Genomic DNA, 6,000 nt, shown 5'->3' with positions numbered 1-6,000 from the left:
CTGTGCCCATGAAAGCTCATGATACCATCTACACGTTTTGTTAGTCTATAAAGTGCTACCAGACCATTTGTTGTTTTTTTCTGTAACAGACTAACTCAGCCACCCCCTGAAGAATCCACTGAAGTCATTAGAGTTACTCTAGATTTAGACTAATATCACTGACATTCATATATGGGGTCAGTTAATGATGATAATTTCATCAGCCTAAACTCATGCAGTTGTGTACATATAAATGTATATGCGTATCTATGTAGGTATATATCCTGTATGTGCAGAGCTCGCCAAGCGGCGGTGAGCCCCACTCGCCAGCCGTGCGGTTCTGTGAGCTGCGCGTGCGCAGATCATGTTGCGCATGTGCAGATCGCGTGGCGCCGGCTGTGCCGGCTTGTAATCTATTCGCCACGGGCAAGTAGATTACATGATTTGTCGAGCCCTGTGTATGTGTATACACACACATATACAATCAGCAGGGGTGGCCTGTGGATGTAGGCAACCTTGGCAGTTGCCTAGGGCACCGCATTTAACACGGTGCCCAATGATGACGTTGCGCCATTGAGGGCTATGGAGGCAGGGGCACCGATCGCGCATTCCGCCTCGGGCGCCAGTTGCCGGCAGCGCTCCTCGAGACGCTCCTGACAATCAGACATGCAATATATTCAGTAACATGGCAGCCCACTACAACTGAAAGAGTTTTTGCAAATCCAATGTATGTTTGGATCTAGGCCTCGCCTTCAAATTTCATCTCTGTGTAAGGAGAGAGATGGAAGAATTGAAACCTACCAAAAGTAATTCTTCCCCTTAGTCTAGGGGGGCTGGCAAAAGTGACTTCTCTGAGTGAGAATGAATTCTCTCTGAGCTAGGCACTCCCATCAGAGTAAGATAAGATGTGAAATTAACAAGCACCTCGGGTTGGTTCTCTCTCCGAAATACATTTGCAAAACTGACGGAGAGAAATGACAAACTCCCTCACCTCGCACCGCCATTTCCTTTCAAATGAGATTATTGGCACTTTTCCAGGTATTAAGACTCTGTGAGCCTAACATAAAATAGCAAAGCAAGAAGGTAAATGGGAGGAGTTAATTTGTTACAGATAATGCTACCGCCTCCAGCTCGACATGCTTTGGCTAAACCCACCGAACACGACTCTATGTTGCAATTCAGTCTGGAAAATAGGTGCCCCAAGATATGATGTGGGACAAACAGAATTAAGAAGCTGAATGGCTTTTGGGATGATGATCATAGATACAGGCAGCTGGATTGCATTTATTTTATCAGCTGTTTTTACCTGGAAACATTCTGCTCAGATCCAGTTCTTGTGGGCTAGCCTAAAACATGGACACATTCTTATAAAAGGAAGCAGCGGCAGTATATTCAACTACCAAAGGGGTCAACAGAGAAAGCCCAGCTGAAATCTGAACCCCTAGCAACATTTCGACTGTCTTCAATGGAACTTCATAAACAACGAGAAGTCCTGTGGCACCTTATAGACTAACAGATTTATTGGAGCACAAGCTTTCGTGGGCAAAGATCCACTTTGTCAGATGCATGTCAATGGAACTAATTTTGAGCCCGAAAGAGCTTTCAGGACAGGGAGGACTCAGGGATTTGGGAACGAGGTTGTAGGCTTCACCATAAGGTCCTTTAGAGTCAGCCTAAGTCTGTGGAGACTGGAAATCCAGCTTTAGCAGCTGCCAGGATCCACTCCGGTTCCTAGTGGATAGGCTTCTCCATCACACAACTACTATCAGAAAGGCCAGGCATGTGTCTTCGCAGGAGGGGCTCGGGCTTGAAGAAGCGATGGAGATCAAGTATTCTTTTGCTTCCAGAGGTAGTCATCCCTTCGTATGGGCTGAAGAAGTCCCGCGGCACCTTAGAAACCAACAGATTTATTAGAGCATAAGCTTTCATGGGTAAACCCCACTTCATCAGAAAGTGGATTTTACCAACAAAAGCGTGGGCCCTAAGCAATCTCTTAGACACTAAAGCACCACGAGACTCCTCCTTTTTGTTTGTGCAGATACAGACTCACACAGCTACCCCTCTGAGACTTTTCTGTTGAAGTGGAGTTAAAAAGAGAGTCCAAATCCTGCTCCCAATTCCACCAATGTAAATCTAGCTTGGATGTCACACGAGGCTCTCTTCAGGTTTTTGCAGAAATATCACTTGCCACTGGCATTCAGGAAGTCCGTGAGGAAACGGTGTCACTTGGCATTGATGCAAGTGTGTGGCTGTGTGCCTGTGTGTGTGTGTGTGTGTGTGTGTGTGTGTGTGTGTGTGTGAGAGAGAGAGAGAGAGAACCTGTGTGTGTGTGTTTGTGTGTGTGTGTGTGTGTGTGTGTATGTGAGAGAGAGAGAGAGAGAGAACCTGTGTGTGTGTGTGTGAGAGAGAGAGAGAGAACCTGTGTGTGTGTGAGAGAGAGAGAACCTGTGTGTGTGTGTGTGTGTGTGTGTGAGAGAGAGAGAGAGAGAACCTGTGTGTGTGTGAGAGAGAGAGAACCTGTGTGTGTGTGTGTGTGTGTGTGTGTGTGTGTGTGTGAGAGAGAGAGAGAGACAGAGAGAACCTGTGTGTGTGTGTGTGTGAGTGTGTGTGTGTGTGTGAGAGAGAGAGAGAATCATAGAATCATAGAACTGGAAGAGACCTCAGAAGGTCATCAAGTCCAGCCCCCTGCTCTAGGCAGGACCAATTCCTGTGTGTGTGTGTGTGTGTGTGTGTGTGTGTGTGTGTGTGTGTGTGTGTGTGTGTGTGAGAGAGAGAGAGAGAGAGAGAGAACCTGTGTGTGTGTGTGTGAGAGAGAGAGAGAGAGAATGTGTGTGTGTGTGTGTGTGTCTGTGAAAGAGAGAGAGAGAACCTGTGTGTGTGTGAGAGAGAGAGAGAGAACCTGTGTGTGTGTGTGTGAGAGAGAGAGAGAGAGATAACCTGTGTGTGTGTGAGAGAGAGAACCTGTGTGTGTGTGTGTGTGAGAGAGAGAGAACCTGTGTGTGTGTGAGAGAGAGAGAACCTGTGTGTGTGTGTGTGTGTGTGTGTGTGTGTGTGTGAGAGAGAGAGAGAGAGAGAGAGAGAGAGAGAGAGAGAGAGAGAGAACCTGTGTGTGTGTGTGTGTGTGAGAGAGAGAGAGAGAACCTGTGTGTGTGTGTGTGCACAAGCTTGTACAGCTCAAACCAAAGGTCTGCTTTTCCAGTTATTGAGTACGACGACGGCTGCTCCTCCAAGCCTATCCAGCGTGACCAGCATGCAAATGAAGTACGTTATCCGTAATGCTGTTAATAAATCATGACTGCTCAGCACTTGGGGAGCACCTTGCCGCTGATGCAAAGCTACCCAGGTGCTTCGGATGCCCATTTCCCATTCACGGGGGGAGGGATTCAGCATTTAGCTCCCATCCGCAGCTCTGAAAGCCTCAGCCCGTGCGTTGGACGCTCTGCGCAATCCCTGATTAAAGCTCTTGCCACAAGCTTTGCTACAGCTAGATAGGTACGTGAATGTTGCCCTTCATTCTCAGGCAGGCAGAAGGAGGCACAGAGAGGTCAAGTGGTGGATATGGACCCGGCTAGCGGCGGATCAGACACTGGGCCTATGGGCCTGTACCCGGAGGCCCCCGCAAGGCTAGAGAAATGGGCACTCCAGCACCCAACCCCGCTCTGCTCATTCTGGGGGAGGAAGGGGTCTTTGACACTCCCGTGTTGCATTGCTGACCCATGTGTTTTGACTTGTCTTGTGGGGAGCAGGCAGAGCAAAGGCCGGGTTAACCTTTGGTAGGCCCGGAGCCAAACAGATTTGTGGGCCCACATGGGGTAGGTGGAACATGGCTGGAAGAGGTTGGTCCCCGGAATTAAAGGCTGGCCAGTGTCAATGGGGCATGGCAGAGCGGCATCTCAGGGCAAGGGCACTGTGTACACACCAGCAGTCGCCAGAAGCACACTGACCTGCCCGGCCCTGTGCTGCCAGCACGGCCGCTTCACGTTGTGAGTGGGGCAGTGCCGTGCCACATGATATCCAACCCGTCCCCCCCAGCTCCTTCAGGGCAGCGTCCCTTGTCCCGCAGATCCTCCGCCCCAAATGCACAGCATCCTGCGCACCATCGCTTCTGCCCGGTACCCCTCACAGAACCCCCACTCCCTACCACCCCAACACACACAGATCTCCCCCATCCTCCCTCAGTCCCACAACTACACAGCACCCCACTTAGAGCCCCCCCCCGCCCACACTGCCTAGCATTCCAGACACACAAATCTCCCTCACAGACCTGCACCCACCCCACAATCCTCCAAAAGACCCACTCCCCACACTCTGCCCCCCAGCCACACACACCGGCCCTGCTTGGAAGTGACTGTCTCTGCCAGATGGAGCTAGTAGCCAGTCCAGTGTTGGGGTGAAGAATCCCTCTGGTCTCTCCAGAGTGGTGTAATCAGCTAGACCAGGGTACGCCAAGACCCACCTACCTGGAGGTAGAGTGACTATAGGCCCTGTTTTGGCCAGGACGGTCCCTTTGTTTAGCTCTGTCCTGGCTGTCCAGACTTTTTTTTTTTTGGTGACAAAAATGGGCACGTGTCTTGTTTCCTCTTGCCAGCTGATCAATTGGCAAGAGCAAATGAACAAATGGCCCATTCACCAAAAAGAGGCAGGTGTACCACCCTCGCATGGCATGGTGGAATGTGCGTGTGGAGGGTGATGACCTGAGGTGAGGTACCAGGCCCTGGGGTCCAGGGTGACGGCTCTAACCCACCTGACACCTGGAATGTGATATTCAAAATCATAATGAAAGGTACACAGCATGGCATGGGAAAACAGGTACAGCCAGGTGGAGGACCGAAGAGTGCTCTCTGACTTGTAATCCGGGGTGCTATAAATGGGAGTAGTCTTGGATGCATGTTTTTGAAGCAAACCTTCTACGTAAGGTGAACACCGCAAGATTGCTTCCTGATATTGCTGCTCCCTTTTCATGTTCTGATTAGCCTTTGGCTAATAACCTGACTGTGCCTGGCTAGGCGGTGGCGTGAATAATTTTAATCCTGAATTGAGAGTGTAGTCAAGTAATTGGCTAGACCTAGTCAATGTCACACAATGTGCGGCTGCCCATCTGCCATGGAATACCAGCTGATGAGAATGCATAGTTCCGGGGTGCTCGTGGCTACATGGGCTGACACAGAATTTTGACTCTGGGTTGTGGTTCTGATCGTCAAGGATCCAATCCTTGCTGAATAATATCCAGATACAGCAAAGCATTTAATTATGTGAGGAGTCCATTGAAGTCCCATGCTTAAATGAAATGAACAAGGATGGGCCAGTGGGGTAGGGTACGGAGTCCTGAAAAGCCTGCTTTCCATTCTTTTCTCTGCCATAGACTCCCTGTGTAGCCCCTGGTCAAGTCACTGAGCGTATGCCTACACAGCGGCGCTATTTCAGGATAACGTCCTTTATCCCAAAATAGCATTCTGTGCATCTTAACAGCACACCCGTTATTTCAAAATATAATCAAAATAACAGGCTTCTTATTCCGGCTTTCTACAAACCTTGTTGCACGAAGATTAAGGAAGACACCAGAATAGAGATTTATTTCAAAATTAGCGCTGTGTAGACAAGCACCACATTTAGAAATAAGCTATTTTGAAATAAGCTACACAATTTGCATAGCTTAAAATGCGTAGCTTATTTCGAGGTACGCACTACTGTGTAGACGTACCCTTGGAGCCTGAATTTTAAGTGTGTTTAAGTGACTGGAGATGCAGATAGATGCTGAGTAGGATTTTCAAATACACTTAATTCTCGTCGGCAGTGAGGCACTAGATCCTTTTGAAAAGCTTTAGGAATCTAACTTTCAGAACCTGTCCGTCCTCTCTAAAATGGGATAGCGTGCCCACTTCACAGGGTCTTGTGAAGAGTGGAAGGTGCTCAGGGCAGTGATGGAGGCTAAGTAGATACCAGAGAAAGACAGCTAGCACCATGCAGGACTGTGCCCCAACCCTTAAATGGCACACCCGGTGTTCTTTTGGAGAATGGTTC

Source organism: Pelodiscus sinensis, chromosome 9 (genome assembly GCF_052426305.1).
Source record: "Pelodiscus sinensis isolate ZL-2025 chromosome 9, ASM5242630v1, whole genome shotgun sequence".
In the NCBI taxonomy this organism is placed as follows: Eukaryota; Metazoa; Chordata; order Testudines; family Trionychidae; genus Pelodiscus; species Pelodiscus sinensis.
Note: the sequence above shows the minus strand (reverse complement) of the source record.